General features: G+C 39.7%; 2 long non-coding RNA genes across 2 annotated transcripts; one reads left to right on the forward strand and one right to left on the reverse strand.

The window, feature by feature from the left end:
• Positions 1–295: 295 nt before the first annotated feature.
• On the forward strand, positions 296–762 carry LOC134634102 (uncharacterized). The gene is made up of 3 exons (XR_010094820.1): positions 296–354; positions 557–652; positions 731–762. It is a non-coding gene; the product is annotated as an uncharacterized LOC134634102 (long non-coding RNA).
• Positions 763–11,876: 11,114 nt separating this feature from the next.
• On the reverse strand, positions 11,877–14,023 carry LOC134634571 (uncharacterized). The gene is made up of 2 exons (XR_010573818.1): positions 13,384–14,023; positions 11,877–12,849 (listed from the first exon to the last, which is right to left on the reverse strand). It is a non-coding gene; the product is annotated as an uncharacterized LOC134634571 (long non-coding RNA).
• Positions 14,024–15,251: the final 1,228 nt, after the last annotated feature.

Below are 15,251 nucleotides of genomic sequence, written 5' to 3' on the forward strand. Positions count from 1 at the left end.
TCATGGGGACCTTCATGACTGCCCTCGACACTTACTCACTTCGGCTGATTAAGCTGTATCGAATTAGAAAAGCTGCTTTCCGCAATGACATGGATTCCCTGTTGCAGAACTTTGATGAACAGGTAATATATAAAAATGTATTTGTGTCTGGTTTATGAGGAACCTGAAGTTCCCACTGTAACGAAAGATACTTTATTAAATATTTACTAAATTGACGTAAAAATTGTTAGTTCAGAAAGTGTGTCCTGAATGGGATTATAAGCTAACAAGCAGCGCTGTGTGTTTGGCAGATGGCAGGTCATGACAGACAGTTCAACTCTCATCCCACTCATGGCACTTTTTGTTATAAATGTTGTAATAAGTGTGCTACATTTGTTGCACATCAAAATTCCTGTAAAAAAAAAACTGACAAAACCATGAGCAAGTATCTGGAATAACTAATTTCAACATCTTATTTCTTAAGGCTGTATTTTTAGCAACAACACTTAATGTGTTTTAAAAACAAAATGGTAGGTTTATAAATGAGACTGAGTCTTATTTGATTTCCTTGTTTTAGGTCTCAAACATAGTCCAGCATCGACGAACCATCAGTTTGGAAGGGTTACCGATATTTGTTCGCGACGACGAGACCAAACTCTTCTTAACATGTCTGGTGAGCATGCAAATCTACTCAATCTTCAGTTTTGGTTTTCAGAGACTTATATGTACTGTTGTTTTTTATTTTGCATAGGATACAGATCCAGTTGAGAGGGCAACCCGAGGTGTTACGGTGGGCATCCTCACTGTTCTGGAGGACTACGGGGGACCCAACTCGCAGTCCACAGTGATCAACACTGCCATTGTTTTGGAAGAGGACATTATTCTTGATGATCTGCCAGACCTTCCTACTGCCTTTGCCTACCTGTTTGGCCTACTTTATGGGCTCAACATGGAGTTTCCCAAAGAACTCAAGTACACATTTGAAGCTGTGCAACACATTTTTATGGAGTTGACATCTACCTGTTCCCAGAGGATAAGAAGCTTCAAAACCAAGCTCTTAACCAAAGTCTAACCTATTTGACAACATGTTCAACTCAAATGCAACTTGTGTAAAACAGAATGCAGCAGTTTGTTATGATTTACAGTTTTTGGGTTTCGTGGTAAGTTGCTCTGAAAAAAGTTAATTTCTGGCTTTAAGAAAACGGTAAGATGCAGAAAGTTCTGAATCAATCTCTTCTGTTCTAACTTTACTTAATGTAGCTTGCATGACAGATTGCAGATTTCATGTATAACAAGTTTTTATAAAATGTTGAAAGGGTTTATTCTAACTTGAACTGTTTTAAACAATTTTTATAATCTGGTCTTAGGTACATTTGTACTAGTTTTATAACAAATGTGACGCGATACTGAACTTCAGAGGAAATTGGAGTGTTGATACCATTACTATTAAAAGACAAGTGGTGGAAAAATGTGTTTGAAAGTTGTTTGCTGTATGGAAACCAGATACCAGATGTTCACATCCTGCCATCTGATGTTTTGAATCTGTTAGTGACTATCTATCATGATAGGTTTGATATTCTGTCTGACAATACCACACCTTTAAAATTGAATGAGTAACATTTGTTACAAAAATTTGACTTTTTGTGTTTTTGGAAGGACTTTATTTGTGGCTGAATGTTGTCAGTATGTTAAAAATGGCTCATCTCAAAAGTCAACATTGTCAGTGGTGCAGTTGTGTTTGAACACAGTTATTTGAAAATCAACTGTGTAAACATTCATTGGTACAACAGGGAGCAGAATGTGTCAATAATTAATTAATTACATGTGTCGTAAATATTTATGTAATTAATTATTTCCGATTTTAATTAATTATTGCCACATTTAATTAATTATTTAATGGTGTATTTAATTAATTCATTATGGCAGTCCTGGCATTCCATAAAAGTAAAGAGTTTTTCTTCATTTTTATAGCTACTTCGGGTTTTCTCATTAACAGAAAATAGACAGAAACCCTAAAAGAAAATGGCCTTGTTTTACACACATCAAGAAGGAGTCAGACGACCGTCGGTTCATCCCTGTCAATGTTTCCTCCGTCGGGTACCATAAACGTATGAGAAAAAAACCCAGAGAATTTATTATTTTTGTAAGAATGAGAAAGAGAGAGAGGGCGAATCGATCAAACTTTTCACAAAACGTTATACACGTTATAAATGTTAACCAACCTTTGACACTTGGATGTTGGCTTAATTTTTACTCAAAGAGAAATTTGACCCTAATAAAAAACGATACTGTGGTGAACACTTACCTCAACTTTGATGGGGTTTTTTTCACAGCGATTTATTCTGAAAAAAAGGAAACATGTTACAAGGACAGTTTTGACACAATGCCCAGTGCAGAGTATGAATGAGAAGTAGGAATTCCTCCTCTCTATACTTACACTCCTCCCTAACAAATGCCGAGTCACCATCTCCATAATCTGTCTGGATTTATCCCACTTTTCGAGTTTCATTGGAGTGTACTCAAGTGCACAAGATGTAAAACAATGTATTAGTTTTTTAAGCCGTTCACCGAGTCCACGTCAAGATGCCGTTCATTTAAGAGTCTAACAATTTTTTGAATTTAAATTGTGCTAACTTCAACACAGTAACATTAAAAATAAAACATATTAGAACTCATTTTTGTTGGACACAAGAACAACTCGAGCATATTTTTCGGGAGCTCAGATCCATCAAACCAAGCAGCAGAGAGAACAATAAGAGAAGAGAAAACTTTAACCTTGTAGACTTCATTATGTTCCAACTGCTCTACAGACGCTGTGACCTCGAACTTAAGCAGGTCGTAAAGTATGTGCAGCTCAATAACTTCATAATTACACCCTGTGGTATTTAGGCAGCAGAACAACTAAGAATAACAACTACAAATAATGTTTTTAGGTTTCTGTTGTACTGCAAGGTTCTGTACAGGAGAACCAAACCAAGAGCAAATATTACGTCTCATTTACACCCGAGCACGAAGAGCCATCAAAATGTATCAAATTGAATCATCTTTGTTTAGATGCAAGAAGAATCATATAGAAATGAAAAAGTATAAATATAAATCCAGAGCAAAGATATCCTGTAAATCAGCGTAGCACATGTGCAGCTGCTGGGATTCACTTAAGCATTCGGCTCGTTGCTGTTGCAGATTTTTCTCTCGCTGTTCTGGCTCACAGCGCTGCAAGCACAAAAATAAATATCCCCAAAGGTGTGAAAGGGAGCTAATTAGTAAGAGTATTGTTGCTCTCCCCAGGAGTAGTCCAGCAGTAGAAATCAGTCCAATAACAAGGTGTGTAACATCTAGCAGGGTGACAGAAAAACCCAGGGTAACTTTTAAGGACCTCAACGTCTCTCTCACATTGCGTTTTTTAAACGTTTCCATTTGTCACTTCAGTCTTTACTCTGAAATACAGGAAGATAAATCATGGCTGAAACAATTTCTCATGAAACCAGGGGTGTGGTCCAACAGTCAGTTTTGGTGAGGAAGGTTCCTAACTGAGAGAAGTGATCCAGAAGTATCTGTGTAGCAGTCACAATGAATCAAGATCATGAGCTTTATTAACTGATCAAAGTCTATTCTTTCATCTTCTGTATTATTCAGTTTGGATTGGTAATGCCCATTATTGGAAAGAAAAGCGTCTGGACTTCTTTAAGTTGCTTGAAGACGTTTCACCTCTCATCCGAGAAGCTTCTTCAGTTCTAAGGTCAAATGGCCAAGAGTCCCAGATTTAAACCCAGTGGGAGTATCCCCCCAAAGAGGGACAAAGGACCCCCTGGTGATCCTCTAATCACATGAGCCAAGGTGTGAAAGCGGGTGTGGGACCTAATCAGCCAGGGTTTCGGGTGAGCTCATTGTTAAACCTGGCCCCACCCTATCATGTGAATTCCTGAGGTCAGATGGCCCAGAATGTGAGTGGGCATTAAGGCGTCTGGGAAGGGATCTCAAAACTGGATTATAGATGGCAGACAATTGGTGTCGTAAACCACCGCCTCTGTTCAAAGATGGTCGCTCACAGTGGACATAGATGGCCTCTTTCACTCCTCTTTCAAACCATCTGTCCTCTCTGTCCAAAATGTGAACATTGGCATCCTCGAAAGAGTGACCTTTGTCCTTAAGATGCAGATGGACTGCTGAGTCTTGTCCTGTGGAGGTGGCTCTTCTATGTTGTGCCATGCGCTTGTGAAGTGGCTGTTTGGTCTCTCCAATGTAGAGGTCTGGGCATTCCTCGCTGCACTGTATAGCATACACCACGTTGTTAAGTCTGTGTTTTGGAGTTTTGTCTTTCGGGTACAGACGAGCAAAACCAGGACAGAGAAAAAAGGACAAAACTGACTCAGTAAAACGACAGAAAATAAGATCCCATGTAAATTTGTATTATGTAGAAGTTCAGCCCATCAACCAGTTCAGTTCAACACATGTTTAAATGATTCTATCTGAACTCTGTGGAGCCTGATCTCAAGCTTTTTGAGTCTGACACTGAAACCAGAGGATCTTTCTGTCTCTTCAGATTCACTGTGATCCAGTGATGGGAGTGATTTCAGCCCTGAGTGATCACGCTGATGTTTGCACAGAGCAGACAATGAGGTGAATGTTTTGGCACATTGGTAACAGTGAAACAGTTTATTAGTAACGTGGGATCGTTTGTGTTCAGAGTATGAACTGAGATTCCTGAAGCTCTTGTCACACTGGTCACAGCTGTAGTTTCCTTCCATGTGTGCACGTTCATGATTGTTACAATTACATGAATGTGAGAAGCTTTTGTCACAGTGTCTGCACTTGTATGGTTTCTCTCCTGTGGTCAGTAGCGGTTTTAGATACGGGCGACACGGGCGGTTGCCCGGGGCGGCATCGTGGTGGGGGGCGGCATCACGAGCATCGGCAAAAAAAATAAATAAATAAAATTGCTGCCCCGACATCATGCCAGCGCATATTGGGGATGGCATAGGCACCGATCGGTTTTCTATTGCCCATTTGCTGGGAGTAAGGGCGCCCTCCGTTTGCGGGGTGCGCCTGCTGCTTGCAGCACAGGGAGGAGAGGGCGGGGCGGCGGGGGATTCTCTGGCTGGCTGGAGCGGCATCTAATATCCAACTCGCAAAATAAAACAAAATAAAAACAAACCAACAAACACGAAAACACCAGACATTATGATACAGACTTATAATTTGCGCCGACGTTTTTCTATACACGAAAAGTGAGCGCGAGAGCCCTCGGTGCGCCTGCTCGCTGCTGAAGTCAAAGTAAACTTTATAGTCATCTCCGCTACATACAGTCCAGTATTGAGAGAGACGAGACGACGAGGCTCCAGTTACAGCAGTGGAAGTAAACGAACAATAAATATTTAAGAGTAAAAAAATAATATACACTTTAGGACTAGGGGTAAAGGGATCAATAACAATTTAAAATGTATATTTTATATTTTGTTGCTTTAAAGTCTCACACACAACCCGTTTTTCAAAGTTTAAAAAAAGAGAAAAGAAGAGGAGTGTAGCGACTTCCACAGTCGCTAGAGGCCGGGGATTGAGCCTGCCTGACGCGCTGTCAACTTTACGCAATAATGCGAGAGGTGGAATTGCTTGCTTGTTTATTAAAGTGCTTGAAAAGTTTACAGAGCAATGTGATCGGCTCGCGATTCAAACTCTTAAAACATCACAGCTCTAATGCAACAAGGGGAAACTCGTTGTGCTGCGGTCAACAAAAACTACGGCTACCCAGCCCTCCTCTCTGTCAAAATCAAACCAGTGAAAGACAGACTGACAACGCCCTCTTAATGTCACCGCTAGCACCCACGTGACTCCCGTTACACATCACCATAGCAACCAAACAAATGAAAACCCAGTGATCATTAAAATTCAATACATTTAATTATGGCTCCTACAAGGAGAAACGAGCAAAAGAAACAGGTAAGCAGATGTGTCATTGGATAATGGCAGGTCATGTATCCTAAAACATTAAGAATCAGAATTCTTTCTTAATCCCTAAGGAAATTATGTGGGTTACAGTTCCTCCAAGAAGAAATGGTAAAAATAGTAACAGTAACAGACTAAACTCCAAACAATATATACAATAATATAATATTAATTAGTCAGTGTCAATTGTTGATTTGTCCTGTTCCCATTGTATGACGAATTATGATGTCTGTTTGGTAGCCGTTTGCATACTATGCATACGCTCTCTCTCTCTTCATATGTGTGTGTGTGTCTGTGGGGGGGGGGGGAGGGCGCCAGAGGGAGTGTTCGGCCAGGGCGCCAAACAGGCTAGGACCGCCACTGCCTGTGTGCACTAGTTTGTGTGATTTAAGCTTCCATGCAGTGGTGAAGGATGACCCACACTGATCACAGAGGTGCTTTTTAACCCCACTGTGAATCAGTTCATGTTGTTTTAAGTGATGTGATGTGGTGAAGCTTCTCCCACATTCTTTGCAGTATTTCAGTTTGTCTCCAGTGTGTCTACGTTGATGTCTTTTTAGGGTCTTTTGCTGACTGAAAGCTTTTCCACAAAGGTCACAATGAAAGTCTTTCCCACCACCACAGTGATGACAGGGTTGAGAACTGGATCCATCTGTGTCGCTCTGCTTCTAAACAAAGACACAAAGACAGTGCAAGTCAGTCCTTCAACATTTTTATCCTGAACGTCGCCTGAAATAAAGAGCATCTCTGCAGACGTCCAATTACATTTTACTGTTTCAGTTAACACACTCAGTTTACTGGGCTGCAATAACTACAATACTACCACCATAATACTACAGTAATACTAAAATCATAACTGACATGAAAATCTGAATAATCACTCAGAGCTGCTTTTCCATGCAGTAGAATTGCTAACATGCTAACACAGTTTAATGAGCAGAGTTGTTCCAAACAGTCAGGCTAAAATGACAAGATAACAATATAAATACAAACCTCACAGTAACTGCACTTGTAGAGTCTCTTTCTGGTGTGGATCTGTTGGTGTTCTCTCAGGTAATGTGGAGCTTTAAAAGTCTTCTCACACAGGTCACATTTATAAGATCGTCCCTCAGTGTAGGTAAACATGTGGCGTTGCAACTGTGTGTGAGTTATAAACTGTTTGCCACACTGTTCACAGCAGTACACATCATGTCTGGTGTGAATGCGTAGGTGTCTATTTCGGTGCCCTATCAGGCTGAAAGTTTTTCCACAGATGTCACAGCTGTATGCCTTAATTCCAGAGTGGGTAACTAGATGAATCTGTAAGTTGCTACTGTGAGTAAAAGCTCTGCCACACTGATCACAGCTGTACACTTTAACTCCACTGTGGATGAGTTGGTGTTGTTTTAGGTAACCCTTCCTGGAAAAAGACTTTCCACACAAGTCACAGCTGAACGGTCTCTCTCCAGTGTGGATGACCTGATGCCGTTTTAGTGAACCCTTCAAAGTAAAACCCTTCCCACACTCGTCACAGGTGTATGTTTTCGCTCTCTTTCTTCTGTGAGGTTTGTCGGCCTCCTGAGAGCGCTGACTTCTCGCTCCATGTTGGTCCTGCAGTGACAGAGATACAAACAGAGGCAGTGAGTGAAATGCAGTCGTGGAACAAACTCAACCTTCAAACTCCCTCCATTAACACTAGTTTTAAACCTGAAGGTGGAGTGTGGCACCAAACACCTTAAAGGTCTCTTATCCCCACCTGCTGGTAGTTCTAACACATTACATCCAAACTGGTGTTAAAAATAATTCATGACTATTTAAAAACACTAAAATCATGCCCATCCCTCCTGATTGTACACACACATACACACGTACACACGTACACACAAACGTTCACACACACACATACATTATTTTATAATTTATATTATTTTGTTGTTTCCTATTACATATTTCTATAATTATGTATAGATTTATACATAATTATTCAGCGATAATAAATCTTATGTTTGTTTATTTCTTTATTTAAAAGGAACCCCATTAGCTTCCACAACAGATGTTGCTTGTCTTCCGTCAAATACAATCACATAAAATATTATACAATAAAGTGGATTCAAGATATCCACATAATTTGGCTCTTACATCCACAGTGACGTTTCAACTGTTAAAATATGAGCAATCAATAATAATAGTATAATAATAGTATCATTAGCATTGAGGCACATTACACAAATTTCAAAAACAAATCATCTCTTACAATATTTACAACAACTAAAAACTCTGTAAATCGGCTTTTAAGTGTTCATTGAAGTTTTGAATCGTTGCTAATTCTCTAATTTTATAAGGCAATTTATTCCACGTAAAAGTTGCTCTAAATATAACAGTTTTACACAAAGTTACTTTTAACTCGAGCATTTACTAAATTGCAGTTTGTTGAAAACTGTGTAATATGATTATGTATTTCATCTGGATACTGCAGCTGAGCAGAAATAAATGTGGTGTGTTTAACAAGAAAGTTGATTATGCATTTTATCAATATTAGTATAGTATGAACATCTTAGCACTAATCTGGACGCCTTATTCTGGACTAACTGAAGTCTGTTAAGATCTGTCTTATTAGCTGCTGACCAGATGATTGAACAATACTCCAGATGAGACATTACTAGTGCATTAATGACATCTTTCAGAATTGAAGAAGTGATACAGAAAGAGCATTTCATAGCCATAGTTATGCCTTGTCCCATTTTCCTAATAACAGAGTCGATGTGCTGAGACCATGAAAGGTGGTGATTTATGGTAACTACTTATGAGCACCTGCAATCGTTCTGGTGCTGTGACATAAAAACCAAATGCTGACCCCTGACTCTGCCTCTTTTGCTCATTTTAATGTGTGATTAGTGCACGATCAGCTGGGCCATATCATACCGTTCATAGTAATACCGGTATAACGTTGGGCAACGATAGGAAAGTGAAATATGATGATAGAATATGGGTAAAACGCACATGCGCAGTGCCTTTGTTTTCATACGCACATGGATGGAAAAGCAGGGCGGCGACGGAGAATGAGAAGGGTGAAAGTGGATCGTTGAATGAAACAGATGAACCAGAATTGTTTTGTAAAAATGCTGCAACTTCAGTGGTGTGGAACTGGTTTAGCTTTCGTCCGTCAGATACACAACAGAGCACTATTTGTGGTAGAGCATGCTAGCAGGCCGTTGTTATTACCGTGTTTTTTGGGAAAATACGGCACACTTAAAATCAATCCTTTGATTTTTCTGAAAATCGACGGTGCCCCTTATAATCCTGTGTGCCTTATGTAGGAATTGTTGTTTACCAAACTGTTGTTGGAAGAAGTTGCTGTTGGAGGCTGTTTTAGTACCATTCTTTATTCATGGCTGTGTTTTTGGGCAAAATTGTGAGTGAGCCCACTCCCTTGGATGAGAAGCAACCCCACACATAAATGGTCTCAGGATGCTTTGCTGTTGGCATGACACAGGACTGATGGTAGCGCTCAACTTTTCTTCTCCAGACAAGCCTTTTTCCAGATGCCCCAAACATCTGGAGCACTTCTGTTGTCTCGGGTGAACCAGTTTCTGTCTGAGTGTGTTGCTGGGTCTGAAGTACACTGGGATGTCGTGCTTGGAGAAAACTCTCCTGAGTTTCTCTGATACACCGGCTACATAGGGGATGACAACGTTGTTGTGTCTGTCTTTCTTATCCTCCCTCGCTGGTGTCTGATCTTCTTTTCTGTGCATCTTTGCTGACTTCATGAACGCCCAGTTAGGATAACCGCATGTTTTGAGTGCTTCCTTTACGTGTGTGTGTTCCTCTTTGACTCCCATCACCCTCTGGAACACAAACTTGGAGTAATCAGGACCCTACACCACCGGGCAGAACATGTTCCCTCTAAGCCTGAGGGAAAAAAGAAGGAACACACACAGGACAAGACTCAGCAGTCCATCTGCATCTTAAGGACAAAGGTCACTCTTTCGAGGATGCCAATGTTCACATTTTGGACAGAGAGGACAGATGGTTTGAAAGAGGAGTGAAAGAGGCCATCTATGTCCACTGTGAGCGACCATCTTTGAACAGAGGCGGTGGTTTACGACACCAACTGTCTGCCATCTATAATCCAGTTTTGAGTTCCCTCCCCAGACGCCTTAATGCCCACTCACATCCTGGGCCATCTGACCTCAGGAATTCACATGACAAGGTGGGGCCAGGTTTCACAATGAGCTCACCCGAAACCCTGGCTGATTAGGTCCCACACCCGCTTTCACACCTTGGCTCATGTGATTAGAGGATCACCAGGGGGTCCTTTGTCCCTCTTTGGGGGGATACTCCCACTGGGTTTAAATCTGGGACTCTCGGCCATTTGACCTTAGAACTGAAGAAGCTTCTCGGATGAGAGGTGAAACGTCTTCAAGCAACTTAAAGAAGTCCAGACGCTTTTCTTTCCAAGCTCCTTAGACTACGATGACCTGGATGATTTAGAACCTTCACAGACACAGTGCCCATTATTGTAATGCTTTTTTAAGATGATCAAAACTTTATTTTACTTTGGGTTAGCTGGGATAAGTGATGGATGGAGGGAATTTTACTTCAGTCAGAAATCCTAAACAGGAAGGAGGAGCAGAGTTACAGTGGATCACTATCCAGCAGGGAAACAAGATTTATTTCAATTTCTTGGCCATGAGTGAGATTTACTAAGTGGGCAAATTAGGGTGATGACACGTACAAAAGACAACAGAAGTGCTCCAGGATGCTAGGCGCAGTGTTGAGCTTTTATTACATAGTGGCTGCACAAGCCAGCAAGTACCAACGACCGGATTTGGTGTGTGGTAGTAAAAGTTAAATAAACATTTTGTTTTTAATCTACTGAAGCGCCTGACATGAGAGCATAGACGAACACTTCTGAGTGATTCTTGTTCATCATCCATGGATAACACCGCGGCAACTCCTGCTAAGCAGGCAAAACCTGATTTTACTTCAGCAGCACAGAAAGCGTCTGAAGGTAAGCTTAAAAAAATTATTGCAGGCTACATTGTGCAAGAGATGCTACCGCTGTGTACTGTAGAGTCACCGTCTTTAAAAAAAAAAAAATTATTTAAAGACTTTAATTTCTATTGTTTGTCCACTCAAGGTTTATAGGGATTTTAAGAAGTATTTAGTTAAATTACTTATTGAGTAATTAAGTTACTTTTCAGACACAGTAATTAGATAAGTATTTTAAATACAATATTAAGTAATTAGTAATTAATTACTTTTTTAAAGTAACTTACCCAACACTGGCCATGAGTGAGATTTACTAAGTGGGCAAATGAGGGTGACAATACCGTTACAGAGTGATCTATTAATAGTGCACCAATTTACATTCAGAGATGCATGCAGCCAGTTCGTTTCAGTATTAACTGGCTTTCTACCAACAGCAGCACAAAAACAGCAGATTCGATCATGGAGACACTGAATCTGCTAAACTAATTAAACATTGTAAGTGCAGGTCTTCAGTTTACGTTTCTTTGTGAAAACAGCACAGCAAAGGAGACTCAGTGAAGTTTTGGTATAAGGGATAAATCTTCTGACCAAAACTGCTGGGACTGTGTGAGGTCCTGAGGCTAAGAGTAAGGATTTATCCACAGGAGAGCTGCGTTCTTACAAACCATACCACTGTGTAAACTTGACATCTGTGGAACAGCTGAGCTGTATGTGTACAAGGACACAAAACATTATTTACCATCAGATCCCGAGCCCTCCGTGTGTTAATCAAGAAACTGCTGCTGTGCTACTTCCATAAATAATGAATAAATTGGGAGCTAAAGCTAAAAGAACAGTTTATTTGTACCATCTTCATGTGAACACATTCAAGAACATCACAGATGAAAGAAACATTAAAAACTTCCACACTACATAAAGCAAGAAAAATAGTTTATCTTTCAGGTGGTTTCAGAAAAAACAAAAACATCAAACAGCTCCAAGACTCTCTTTGAAAGAACTAAAAACCTTTATTCTCATGGTCCAATCATGAGTGAACTCCCCGATGAAGCCTTGTGTGCTAAAACATGTCAGAGTTTTAAAGGTTAAACATGAGTTTCCAAAACGTTTTGCTGGAGAACAATGAACTATTTGACTGAGTTTCAATTATTTACAGATGAGCAAAACCAGGACAGAGAAAAAAGGACAAAACTGACTCAGTAAAACGACAGAAAATAAGATCCCATGTAAATCTGTATTATGTAGAAGTTCAGCCCAGCAACCAGTTCAGTTCAACACAAGTTTAAATGATTCTATCTGAACTCTGTGGAGCCTGATCTCAAGCTTTTTGAGTCTGACACTGAAACCAGAGGATCTTTCTGTCTCTTCAGATTCACTGTGATCCAGTGATGGGAGTGATTTCAGCCCTGAGTGATCACGCTGATGTTTGCACAGAGCAGAAGATGAGGTGAATGTTTGGGCACATTGGTAACAGTGAAACAGTTTATTAGTAACGTGGGATCGTTTGTGTTTGGAGTATGAACTGAGATTCCTGAAGCTCTTGTCACACTGGTCACAGCTGTAGTTTCCTTCCATGTGTGTACGTTCATGATAGTTACGATTACCTGACTGTGAGAAGCTTGTGTCACAGTGTCTGCACTTGTACGGTTTGTCTCCTGTGTGGACTCGTTTGTGTGTTTTAAGCTCAACTGCAGTGGTGAAGGATGACCCACACTGATCACAGAGGTGCTTTTTAACCCCACTGTGAATCAGTTCATGTTGTTTTAAGTGATGTGATGTGGTGAAGCTTCTCCCACATTCTTTGCAGTATTTCAGTTTGTCTCCAGTGTGTCTACGTTGATGTCTTTTTAGGGTCTTTTGCTGACTGAAAGTTTTTCCACAAAGGTCACAACGAAAGTCTTTCCCACCACCACGGTGATGACAGCGTTGAGAACTGGATCCATCTGTGTCGCTCTGCTTCTAAACAAAGACACAAAGACAGTGTAAGTCAGTCCTTCAACATTTTTATGCTGAGCGTCGCCTGAAATAAAGAGCATCTCTGCAGACGTCCAATTACATTTTACTGTTTCAGTTAACACACTCAGTTTACTGGGCTGCAATAACTACAATTCTACCACCATAATACTACAGTAATACTAAAATCATAACTGACATGAAAATCTGAATAATCACTCAGAGCTGCTTTTCCATGCAGTAGAATTGCTAACATGCTAACACAATTTAATGAGCAGAGTTGTTCCAAACAGTCAGGCTAATCAGAATCAGAATACTTTATTGATCCCTAGGGGAAATTATTTTTTTGTTACAGTGCTCCATAATAAAGACATTAACAAGACAGACAATACACTAACTAAGAATAGTACAATATATACAGGCATATATATATACATACGTCGTTTATTAATAAATAGCTAAAAAAGAAAAAGAAAGAAAAAGAAAAAAGAAACAGAAACATGTGTGTTAAAATGACAAGATAACAATATAAATACAAACCTCACAGTAACTGCACTTGTAGAGTCTCTTTCTGGTGTGGATCTGTTGGTGTCGTCTCAGGTAATGTGGAGCTTTAAAAGTCTTCTCACACAGGTCACATTTATAAGGTCTCTCCTCAGTGTGGGTAAACATGTGGCGTTGCAACTGTGTGTGAGTTATAAACTGTTTGCCACACTGTTCACAGCTGTACACATCATGTCTGGTGTGAATGCGTAGGTGTCTATTTCGGTGCCCTATCAGGCTGAAAGTTTTTCCACAGATGTCACAGCTGTATGCCTTAATTCCAGAGTGGGTAACTAGATGAATCTGTAAGTTGCTACTGTGAGTAAAAGCTCTGCCACACTGATCACAGGTGTACGCTTTAACTCCACTGTGGATGAGTTGGTGTTGTTTTAGGTAACCCTTCCTGGAAAAAGACTTTCCACACAAGTCACAGCTGAACGGTCTCTCTCCAGTGTGGATGACCTGATGCCGTTTTAGTGAACCCTTCAAAGTAAAACCCTTCCCACACTCGTCACAGGTGTATGTTTTCTCTCTCTTTCTTCTGTGAGGTTTGTCGGCCTCCTGAGAGCGCTGACTTCTCGCTCCATGTTGGTCCTGCAGTGACAGAGATACAAACAGAGGCAGTGAGTGAAATGCAGTCGTGAAACAAACTGAACCTTCAAACTCCCTCCATTAACACTAGTTTTAAACCTGAAGGTGGAGTGTGGCACCAAACACCTTAAAGGTCTCTTATCCCCACCTGCTGGTAGTTCAAACACATTACATCCAACCTGGTGTTAAAAATAATTCATGACTATTTAAAAACACTAAAATCATGCCCATCCCTCCTGATTGTACACACACATACACACGTACACACGTACACACACATTATTTTATAATTTATATTATTTTGTTGTTTCCTATTACATATTTCTATAATTATGTATAGATTTATACATAATTATTCAGTGATAATAAATCTTATGTTTATTTGTTTATTCAAAAGGAACCCCATTAGCTTCCACAACAGATGTTGCTCGTCTTCCGTCAAATACAATCACATAAAATATTACACAATAAAGTGGATTCAAGATATCCACATAATTTGGCTCTTACATCCACAGTTTCACAACTGTTAAAATATGAGCAATCAATAATAATAGTATAATAATAGTATCATTAGCATTGAGGCACATTACACAAATTTCAAAAACAAATCATCTCTTACAATATTTACAACAACTAAAAACTCTGTAAATCGGCTTTTAAGTGTTCATTGAAGTTTTGAATAGTTGCTAATTCTCTAATTTTATAAGGCAATTTATTCCACTTAAAAGTTGCTCTAAATATAACAGTTTTACACAAAGTTACTTTTAACTCGAGCATTTACTAAATTGCAGTTTGTTGAAAACTGTGTAATATGATTATGTATTTCATCTGGATACTGCAGCTGAGCAGAAATAAATGTGGTGTGTTTAACAGAATTGCTTTCTTTATAACTACAAGTAAGCCATAGAATATTTTAGCCTGTACAGGAAGCCAAGAAAGTTGATTATGCATTTTATCAATATTAGTATAGTATGAACATCTTAGCACTAATCTGGACGCCTTATTCTGGACTAACTGAAGTCTGTTAAGATCTGTCTTATTAGCTGCTGACCAGATGATTGAACAATACTCCAGATGAGACATTACTAGTGCATTAATGACATCTTTCATAATTGAAGAAGTGATACAGAAAGAGCATTTCATAGCCATAGCTATGCCTTGTCCCATTTTCCTAATAATAGAGTCGATGTGCTGAGACCATGAAAGGTGGTGATTTATGGTAACTACTTATGAGCACCTGCAATCGTTCTGGTGCTGTGACATAAAAACAAAAT

This window comes from Pelmatolapia mariae, linkage group LG9 (assembly GCF_036321145.2).
Source record: "Pelmatolapia mariae isolate MD_Pm_ZW linkage group LG9, Pm_UMD_F_2, whole genome shotgun sequence".
Classification (NCBI taxonomy): Eukaryota; Metazoa; Chordata; class Actinopteri; order Cichliformes; family Cichlidae; genus Pelmatolapia; species Pelmatolapia mariae.